The 11,422-nt window shown below is 34.2% G+C and overlaps 1 long non-coding RNA gene across 1 annotated transcript; it reads right to left on the reverse strand.

The window, feature by feature from the left end:
- Positions 1-5,745: 5,745 nt before the first annotated feature.
- Positions 5,746-6,266, reverse strand: LOC112098447. Its single transcript, XR_002905554.1, has 2 exons — positions 6,177-6,266; positions 5,746-6,082 (listed from the first exon to the last, which is right to left on the reverse strand). It is a non-coding gene; the product is annotated as an uncharacterized LOC112098447 (long non-coding RNA).
- Between the last annotated feature and the right edge of the window lie 5,156 nt (positions 6,267-11,422).

The raw sequence follows: 11,422 nt of genomic DNA on the forward strand, positions 1-11,422 counted from the left end.
ACTCTTTGAATGACGGAATCTACACTGGTGACCGACCACATCAATACCTTGAAGACTCTATTTTCACAACTCACAACGTTGGGTCATAATATAGAGGAGAATGAACGTGCAGAACTTCTACTTCAAAGTCTACCAGATTGGTATGATCAACTCATCATCAACCTGATGAACAACAATCCAGCAGACAATCTAGTTTTCGACAATGTTGCAGCCTTTGTATTAAATTAGGAAAGCAGGAGGAAAAATAAGAAAAACAGACAAGCAAGTTCGCAGCAAGCGGAGGCACTATCGATGACGAGAGGGAGATCAACGGAACGTGACCCTAGTGGGAGTCACAATCATGGTAGATCAAAATCCAGAAGTAAGAAAAATGTTAAATGCTACAACTGTGGCAAGAAATGGCCATCAAGAAAGAGTGTTGGAGTAACCAGAAGAAAAAAGAAGGCAAAGAACCTGAGTCATCAAATGCTCAGGTGTGTGTAGTAAGTACCTCGGATTATGGCAAAATTCTATACAGCGAGGCAACAACTGTTTCAGAAGGCAGAAAATGACTATCTGGTGTCTGGCTTATAGACTCAGGAGCTACCTGGCACATGACCTCTCAGAGAGAATGGTTCCACACATATGAACCTATCTCAGGAGGATCTGTATATATGGGTAATGATCATGCCTTGGAGATCGTTGGTATTGGTACTATCAAAATAAAAATGTTTGATGGTACAATTTGCACAATTGGGGAGGTACGACATGTCAACGGCTTGAAGAAAAATCTATTGTCTCTGGGACAAATGGATAATCATGGGTGCAAAACTCATGTGGAGAATGGAATTATGAAGATCGTTAAAGGCGCGCTTGTATTGATGAAGGCATAAAAGATCGGTGCTAATCTATTCATGCTTAAAGGAGAAATACTACAAGAGGCTGATGCGTGTGTCGCATCAAATGGAGAAGAGTCAATGATGATGTGGCATCTCAAACTTGGCCACATGTCAGAACAAGGTTTGAAGATTCTCTCTGAGTGAAAATTACTTTCGGGGCTCAAATTGGTAAGTTTACCATTTTGCGAGCATTGTATTACAAGTAAGCAGAACAAGGTTTGAAGATTCTCTCTGAGTGAAAATTACTTTCGGGGCTCAAATTGGTAAGTTTACCATTTTGCGAGCATTGTGTTACAAGTAAGCAGTATAGATTAAAATTCAGTTGATCTATTGCTAGAAGTAAATGCATTCTAGACTTGATTCATTTTGATGTTTGGGAATTACCGGATATATCCATGGGAGGTGCAAAGTACATGGTGACTTTCATTGATGATTATTCCAGAAGATATTTGGTGTATCTAATTAAGAAAAAGTTATATGTATTTTCATTGTTTAAAGAATACAAAGTGCGGGTGGAACTTGAATCTGGTAAAAAGATCAAGTGCTTGAGGACAGATAATAGTGGAGAGTATACAGACGGCGAGTTTCTTGCTTTCTGTAAACAAGAAGGTATTCAGAGGCAGTTCACGGTGGCATACACTCCTCAACAAAATGGAGTGGTAGAGCGGATGAATAGAACTCTTACAGAATGGATAAGAGCTATGTTGAGGATTGCTGGTCTACCCAATTTATTCTGGGCAAAAGCAGCCAAAACTGCTTGTTATATGGTAAATCGATCGCCATTTACAACAATTGGGCTGAAGACAGTGATGGAGATGTGGGCTGGAAAATTAGCTGATTATTCCTACCTACATGCATTTGAATGTCCTGTGTACGTGATGTACAATGCCCAAGAAAAAACAAAGCTGGATGCAAAATCTAGAAGATGTATCTTCTTAGGGTATGCTGATGGAGTAAAGGGGTATCGTCTATGGGACCCCACTGCCCACAAGATCGTTATCAGCAGAGATGTTATCTTTATAGAAGATCAACTGCAAAGGAGAGATGAGGATGATAACAGTGTAAAAGAAAAGTCAGAGACTATGCCGGTATATGTGGAAAATAATCTAGAAGATTCAGATTCTTCTGAAGCAGCACCAGAGCACGAGCAACAAGTACCAGTCGAGTCTAAGGCTCCAGAAGTTCGTCGGTCAACTCGTGAGAGACGACTGCCGGCGTGGCATTCGGAGTATGTCACAGAGATCAATGTTACGTACTGTCTTCTAACAGAGGATGGAGAGCCATCAACTTTCCATGAATCTTTAGAAAGCTCAGATGTTTCTTTGTGGATGACAGCAATGCAGGAAGAAATTGAAGCTCTACACAAGAATAAGACATGGGAACTTGTACCACTACCACATGGAAGAAAAGCCATTGGAAACAAATGGGTCTACAAGATCAAACGTGATGGAAATGACCAAGTGGAGCGGTATTGTGCAAGATTGGTAGTGAAAGGATATGCTCAGAAAGAAGGTATTGACTTCAACGAGATATTTTCTCCAGTGGTTCGACTCATAACAGTCAGAATAGTCTTGGCAATGTGTGCTACATTTGACTTACATCTAGAGCAGTTAGATGTGAAAACTGCATTTCTCCATCGAGAACTTGAAGAAGAAATATATATGCTCCAACCAGAAGGTTTTGCAGAAACAGGAAAGGAGAACTTAGTTTGCAGGTTGAACAAATCTCTATACGGTCTCAAACAAGCTTCGAGGTGTTGGTATAAGAGATTTGATTCCTTCATCATGAGCCCTGGATACAACAAACTCGGTTCAGACCATTGTGCATATTACAAGAGGTTTGAAGAAAATGATTTCATTATTTTGTTGTTGTATGTGGATGACATGTTAGTAGCAGGCCCCAACAAAGATCGAATCCAAGAATTGAAGGCACAATTGGCTAGGGAGTTTGAAATGAAGGATTTGGGACCAGCAAACAAGATTCTAGGGATGCAAATTCACCGAGATAGAAATAACAGGAAGATTTGGCTTTCACAGAAGAACTACTTGAAGAAAATCTTGCGGCGCTTCAACATGCAAGATTGTAAGTCAATTTCTACCCCACTTCCTGTTAATTTCAAATTATCCTCAAGTATGTGTCCTAGCAATGAAGTAGAGAGGAAGGAGATGTCTCGAGTACCGTATGCATCAGCAGTGGGAAGTTTAATGTTCGCTATGATATGTACTAGACCAGACATTGTACAAGCAGTGGGAGCAGTCAGTCGATACATGGCGAATCCTGGTGGAGAGCATTGGATAGCTGTGAAGAGGATTCTAAAATACATCAGAGGAACCTCAGATGTTGCATTATGTTATGGAGGATCAAAGTTTATTGTTAGGGGCTATGTGGATTCAGATTTTGTAGGAGACCATAATAAAAGGAAATCCACTACTGGTTATGTGTTTACACTTGCGGGAGCAGCTATAAGCTGGGTTTCAAAACTGCAGACCGTTGTGACCTTATCTACAATAGAAGCAAAATACATGGCAGCTACACAAGTTTGTAAGGAAGCGATTTGGATACAAAGGTTATTGGAGGAGCTTGGGCACAAACAAGAGAAAATTTCTGTGTTTTGTGACAGTCAGAGTGCCTTGCACATTGCAAGGAATCCAACTTTTCATTCTAGGACAAAACACATAGGAGTTCAGTATCACTTCGTTTGAGAAGTAGTGGAAGACGGAAGTGTGGATTTACAGAAAATCCATACGAAGGAGAACCCAGTAGATGTTTTGACCAAGCCAATCAATACTGACAAGTTTGTCTGGAGTAGATCCTCTTGTGGCCTAGCAGAGACGTAGGCAACATGATTATGGCGAAGCAGAAATGATACTGTGGAGATTGATTGATTCTCAATCTAATCTCCAAGTGGGAGAATGTTAAAGTCATGGCTGGCACCGACCATCTAGATGGGCGGTGCCATGCCATTCAACACGGCCCGCCATTCTTGGTGGTGCCGTGTTGACTTGTTATAAAAAAAAAAAAAGGGAGCCAAAATTTTGGCTATATAAAGAGGGCTTCCCACCCTCATTTTTGCATTCAATTTGTGAGAGAGAAAAACAGAGAGTTTGAGTAGTTTTCAGAGCTTAAAATTATAAAGCTCTTGTGAGTCTAGTGAGTGAGAGATTGGGTGTATTGAGGTTCTGGGAAGTGAGCCAAAATATTATAATACTTGTAATCCTCATATCACTAGTGAAATATTTTCCTTCTGTCTTCGCCCGTGGACGTAGGCTAAAAGCCGAACCACGTAATTTCTAGTGTCCTCTTTTGTGCTTGTTCTTTATTTTCTTCTAATTTTATTTTAGACGCGTGTCTTCTTCAACCACCAATTTCCTAACAATAGCATAATCAAATTGTTCAAGATCGTCTTATAATTTAATTTTTCAAAAGATATGAAAAATATTATGATATTTGTTACTTAAATTTTTCCATGACTGGGATTGAATTTACTTTGCACTTGCCTTGTTGAGCAATAAAACTCATTGTGTTATTGGCTAATCAAAATTCTAAAACCAACAGACAATTAAATAACCAATGTTTGGGAAACAAAAATTCTCCTCTTTCTCATATTTCTTGTTCACCCAAACAAACTTTGATAATTGATCTGCGATATCAATATTATTCTAGGGACCAAAATTGAATCAAGAATAAGAAAAAGAAACGATTATTTATGCATGCAAAATAATTTGCAAACTAACAGCATAAGTTAAATTGCAGATACGTAAAAACAACAAGAATGGATTTAATTCTAGCCTAAAATTAAGAACTTTTCAAAAAAAAAATTAACTTATTTTCGATTGGGTATTGCTGCATATGTAACTTTTAATTCATTTGATGGCATTAAAAAAAAAAGGTTTGAATTGCTATTTCTTGGCACTGTGAGAAAGTGGAATCGCATCAGAAAAACAAAATTCATGAATCGCACGAGAATTAAATTATCCGAATGTTTTAATATTTTGAATCCTTTCCGTCCTGATATTCTTTCTTGCTCAAATTGCTTGTCAAAGTTTTAGGCCTTTGAGAGATAAGAAAAAACGTGAGAGAGAGAGAGAGAGGGAGAAGAAGATCAGAAGAAGCACCATTAAGAGATAAGAAAAAAGTTATGGGATTTGGTGTGTAATACGGAAAGCTCAATGTAAATTAAATCCTAACTATAAAAAAAATTAAATGACGTGGCATAATATCTTATAAAATTCAGAAAAAATTAGATTAAGAGAGGATTCATATTCGAATCAAACACCCTTCAGATTTCAGTCAACGAATATTAATAATTAATTGTAATTTAATCGGATAAAAACACCAAAAATTAAGTCCTCAATTTTCTTGATGAAAATATTACAGTGGGGTATTTTCCAAACAAAATACTACTAGACTTAAAAGACGGAACCATACAAGTAGCATGGGAGCAGATTCTAGGAGTGCAGATAACAAGATTACCCGGCCTCCAAATCCAATAGGAAGTGGTCATATACCAGATGGCAATTAAAATAGTGCAGCTTTTTCTAATTCTTTTTGCATTTTCTTTATTTTTTCAGAAAACAACAGCTTATTTGATGATGTTTTTGTGCCTTGCGAAGCTGTAAATAACATTACAGGATGTCGTAGAGGTAGAAGAAATAATTGTTCCGGTTACAAAATAGTACAATTCTTTTACCATCCTGGGGCTACAATATCCTTTATGGCGGATCAAGAGGATATTGTCGGTAAATGAATAAAATGTAACCTTTCATATAATTGAAAGGTATATTGTCTTTTTACACAACAAATGTGTGAATTTATTTCAGAACAATATTTAGGAAGAGAAAGCGTAATCAAACCGATATGTATAAACTAACATAACCAATATGTTGACACACAGTAACTTTTATTTATTTATTTTCCTTTTAAGGAAATCATTTTGTAAATAAAGAAAACCTCTTTTACATATGAAGAGATCTTGTAAGCTGAATTGAACGAAACTAAGATACTAACATGATTGATAGGTAACAATATACCTATCATTTATTTAATTAAACATAACATTAAAAAATAACACTACACTTAACCCATACGGTCGGGGCTTCTCCCATATTGAGGGACAACAAGAAGATCAAGGTTGTCATTCACCATATCATCATCAGCAATACTGTGCCACGGCTGGACGTTCACAGTCTCCGACCACTTATTACCTGAAAAATTCATATTAGAAAATATATTTATAAATGCATATACTAAAATAAGAATTATAAATGAAATAAACTGAAATGAAGTTGGCCTGTAAACCTGCACAGGTAGTTTCCATGTTCACACAGAAAGATCTCTGCTTACGGGGAAGAAAGCTCAAAAGTAATTAAGTTGCTTTTGCGATTTCTTGCTTCCGGTTTGATAATTTGATGTAATATATATAGGTGATTCAAGTATGCCTCTTGATTCCCAAAAGAAAAAAAAGGTATGCTGTTGGATAAGTAGATAAAGAATAACCGGCTACAGTTCAATTACACTAATTACAAGGGAAAACTGTCGCAATTAACACGTGCAGACTTTTCTTTCGCATCTCATTGCTACAATAATTTTGGAAATTACAAAGTTTCTTTTAGTCGGTTTCGTCTTGGACATAGCTAGTGAAAGATGGTTTTGGAAATGAAAATTTCCAATTACCAATTTCAATTTTGTTATTAAAAAGAAAATCATTCCGTCAAAAGTTTATTTTCTAACATATAAAAGGGGAAAATAAAATAAAAAAGCTTAAATTCAAAGTGATGAAATTTTAATAGTTTAAATATTTGGATTGTCATGTTTGACAATGGTTCTTAATTTGTTTATAGTCTTACGATATTTTTTCTTTGTTTGACGTAAGTGTGAGACAACAATGAAAATTTGTCTATTCCAATTTTATTAAGATCTTATCATCAGAATAATAATAATCAAATTTGTTTGATTGTATAAGAAAATTTGTATGATAAATTATAAATGGACTATTATTATAATTATTTTAAATAATCGAATTTGGTAGACTTGATCAATTGAGCCAATAAAAGAAATAAAGTCACTAATGTCCTATTAAAAAACTTGACATGCATTATGCATATCTCCAAATAATTCAAATGAGAAACATATCAAATTAGTGAAGATCAATTTCCAATTCGTAACAGATGTTAATAACGCAGGCATGCATAAATGAAACAATTAATAAAATGATACAAACATGGAAAGAGACAGATTTTACTTGTTTAATTATTATTCAATAACAATTTCCCTGATACCCCAAAAAGAATAATATAATTTCCAGGCCAAAGCAAATAATAATTCAAGGTTGGCATAGATTAGAGATCGACGGCTGAATTTTTATCTTTTACGTGAGATTAACTACGGTTGAAGTGCATATTCCAAACGTGGGTCCAGAGAATAAATAATTGTACATAAGAAGACAAAGTAGTAATGCCCATAACGTGGGAGATAAAATGGGCGCACAGTTTAGGTAAGATTAAAACGGAGCTTCAGGATGTATCCTAGTCGCAGTCTCGCAGATTGCAAAAATAAATATGGAAAAGTTGCTTCTGGTTTATCCAAAAAATCCAAAGGATATGTTTTATTTAAAAGTTGAAATCATAAATTTGCCTCATTGGATTAATTAAATGCATCAAATTCAAGTTCAAATTTATTTTACAATCACAAAAAAACTTATCTATTTATTAGTTATTTGTCCAATTGCATAATTTAAATGCTCGAAATCTAATTAAATCCATTAAAAACAAGGTCTAAGATCTAATATATTTGATCCAATTTACCAAATGTCTAATTTAATATTAAAAAGCCATCAAAATGAAATTTATTATTTGAAAAAGAGAACAAAAACTCTATTTATTTTCTTGTTTAAAATGTCGGATCTCAATAATTTTGAATTATATATCATTAAATCTTACTCGAATTTAGGCCCACTAAGATTTAGTTAAAGATAATTCTCTAATTTGAAATTGAATTTTTCCATAAATAATTTATTTGATGTAATATATGGGCTCGTTTGGTATGCCGGATTGGATTGGATTGGATAAGATTGGATTGAATTAGATAATACTGGATTATATATAATATTATGTTGTGTTTAGTGCAATATTTGATTGGACTATAAATAATCATGTTTTATATTAGGGATATTATCATTTTCTCACCAAAGGTATTCTGACACATCATGTCAGTACCACGGTTTGGTAAAACCATCAGTTTACCACCAAACGTTTAAACTGTTAGCATTTTCCCACCATTCCCCGTTAAAACTCAGTTAATATGTAACGGAAAATTCATATTAACTGAGTTTTAACAGAATCGTGGGAAAATGCTAATAGTTTAAACATTTGGTGGTAAACTGATGGTTTTACCAAATCGTGGTACTGACATGATGTGTCAGAATACCTTTGGTGGGAAAATGATAATATCCCTTTATATTATAATATTACAATTTACAAGTTATTATTATTATTAATATTATTATAGACTAAAATTTTGTATTATTAATTATACAAATCAGCCTCAATGACATTAATGAAATATAAATCATAATTTAAACAATTTTTATTTTGTTAAATATGTATATGATATTTATATTATTTTTATTCAATAATATCTTATTTTATAAAAATTTATCTTTTTGAATACTAATTTAATAATTAATTTATAATGTAAATTTGGAATTATAAAAATATTTAATAATTAAATAAATTAAAATAGAATTTTAATTTAATGTGAAATTAATAATGATTTTTAGTATAATTTATTATTTACATTATTAAAATCAATATTTTTTATTACATTTATCACATATTACTATAATTTTAATATTTATAAATTATTATGTTTAATTGAGTTATCAATATAATCCAATACTAATCCATGACCCCCCAGGATAATTTCCTTTACAAATTTAAGATTAGCTTGTGAGTCCAAGATAACTAAATTCCAATACCCTTGATAGCACCAAACATGAGATAAAGATAAAATTTTAAAAACAGAGTCCAATCCCCACTTTTAATCCTCCAACCAAACATGCCCATATATGTCTGCCTATATATGGATTGAAGGTGAGTGCACTGTATATAATGAATCAAAAGGATTGTGAGTCCGATTCGGAGAAAGAATCACGTTCCTATTAGTTGTACAGAAAAATTGCGGTAGATAAATTAGTAATTAATTTCATAGTTAAATAGGAATGGAAAAGGGAGAATCAATTCAAATAAAAAAGAACAGAAGAATAAGAATAATTAGCTAACTGGCCATCAATTTTTATCTTTTTATAAGAATAAGAATAATTAGCTAATTTTTTCTTTTCTAAGAATAAGAATAATAATTTATTCGGCCAGATTTTTGCATTAATAGATATCGATAGTTGTCCCATAGGTGGTTAGAATAATTAGCTAGCTCGCCGGATCATTTTTTTTTCTTTTATAAGAATAAGAACAATAATCGAACAGGCTAATTTTTACTTTTCTAAGAATAAGAATAATAATCTATTCGTCCAGAATTTTGCGCTTCTTGAAATATTCTCATGTCAATAAGATATGATTTATTACTAAAATTTAATTGAAATTTGCGTGAAGAAGATGATTTACTACTGAAATTTAATTGACAATTGCATAAAGATGAAGTGCAGTTTATCATTACAGTTTGAGAAGTGATGAACTTGGAAGCTAAGAAATAAGTTTAAACTTCCGTTAGTTTTCAATTTTAATTAGTTAACGAGGTTAGGTTTTGGCGTTTAGATAGGAAAATTGTAAATAAATTGAGTGGATTCCCACTCCCACTCCCCACTCCAAAAATGGGTGGGGCCCACAGAGTGGGATTCCCAATCCCTCCTTATTTTAAGTAAGTAAACGCTGGAGTGGGAGTAATCCACACTCCTCACTCCCACTCCAGCAAGTAAACACAGCATTAATGAATGCATCAAATCCTATAATTCTTACTCTCTTCTTATTCCTTACACTCAAAATTTCTTCCTACCGAAAATTTTTGGATTTTTAATCCAATATTGTTAGATCTTTAATCTAACGTTGGGCTTATATGTGAATGATTATGTGTTGCAGACTGTCATATAAGGTTAAACCAAATTAAAAGTTATCCATTTAGATTTTTGATATTATGGGCTTTAATGTATCTAATACGGTGTGAGACTTAATGTGTAGAGACCCGATAATATTCTAATTCTATGATGGGCAAAATTAGGAATACCCAGTGACAACAGGAAAATGTTGTCTATATAAGTGGTTATGGTCCCTAGGTCACACGTATCTTTCTATTCTTTCTGAAATCCCATCGTTGGAGAGAGCCCTGAGAAAACTTAAAAGATTCTCTAGGAGAACGTGTAGATATGGAAGGCCAACCACACAACCCTAAAGAGCAATTCAGCGTTATGAATTCATGTACACTTCCGCATAATTTTGCTATTAATTCTTGGTGATACAACATGAATATTTCTAGGTATAGGTGATGGTTTTCACCAAATGTTTTTCTTGTTCCAACAAGTGGTATCAGAGCCTCTTCATGTTGAATCATTGAGAATCAATTATAATTTTGATTAAGGATTAAACATTTTGGTGTCCTTAAATCATTAAATTTGAGAACAAAATTAAATAAATTTGGAATTAACAAAAATAAATATTCTGAAATTCGGTTTCATAATTTCGGTTTCCTAAAGGCTCAAAGTTTTGAGGTGGACGGTTGCCATTGTCGTTAAGGTTCATGGCTAAGGTATCAAACGCGACTGAGATTTGATGGCCATCATGCGGTTGTTGGGTTTCATGGCAGCAAAGCACAGCACCATGCGTGGCTGGGCTATGGCGTGTTGTACACAATTTGCGCGGTTGGCAACGTGACTCACATTGCTGGTGCGCGATTTTCGCTGATGCAGCGCACTGCCGCGCTGAAGAGGAAGAGAGTCGCGGCATGAGGGAGAAGAAAAGCAACAGCCACAATTGCAACATAAAAGGGAAAGGAAACCGAAGAAAAAAAATGTTTCAAGGTTTTGGCTGGCGCCTTCACGCCGCGACGAAGGAGAGGCAGCGGCGACTGAGGTTGAGGCCGCCGCTCAAAGAATTAAAGAATAAAATTAGGCTTTTTTATTTGGGGCCGGTCTGGTCCAGTTCTGTTCAACCCGAACCAGTCTATTTTAGAACCGGTCAATGGTTTGAACAGGTCAAAGTTTGACCAGTCAATGGTTGACCGTTGATCGGTCAAAATTTGACTTTGACCTGAATTTTTTAATTTTTGAGTAATTTTTCTGCAATTTTAAATTCAAATATTGATAGGTTTATATGTGTTTTAAGATAGATTAAATGAAGCAACATGTCGCCAAAGTGACCTCTCTTGTGGAAATTAATTTATTTTGGAATATAAAAAGTTTTGTACATGTAATTCTGTAAATACCGATCGGCCCAAAGGAAGGTCCATGTTTGATAGAGTTGCATGTGCACCTATGGTAATGAACACGTGATGATTATTCAATTTTACATGTGAGTAATAAATCGGCCCAAAGGAAGATT

Source organism: Citrus clementina, unplaced genomic scaffold, assembly GCF_000493195.1.
Source record: "Citrus clementina cultivar Clemenules unplaced genomic scaffold, Citrus_clementina_v1.0 scaffold_5, whole genome shotgun sequence".
Lineage (NCBI taxonomy): Eukaryota > Viridiplantae > Streptophyta > Magnoliopsida > Sapindales > Rutaceae > Citrus > Citrus x clementina.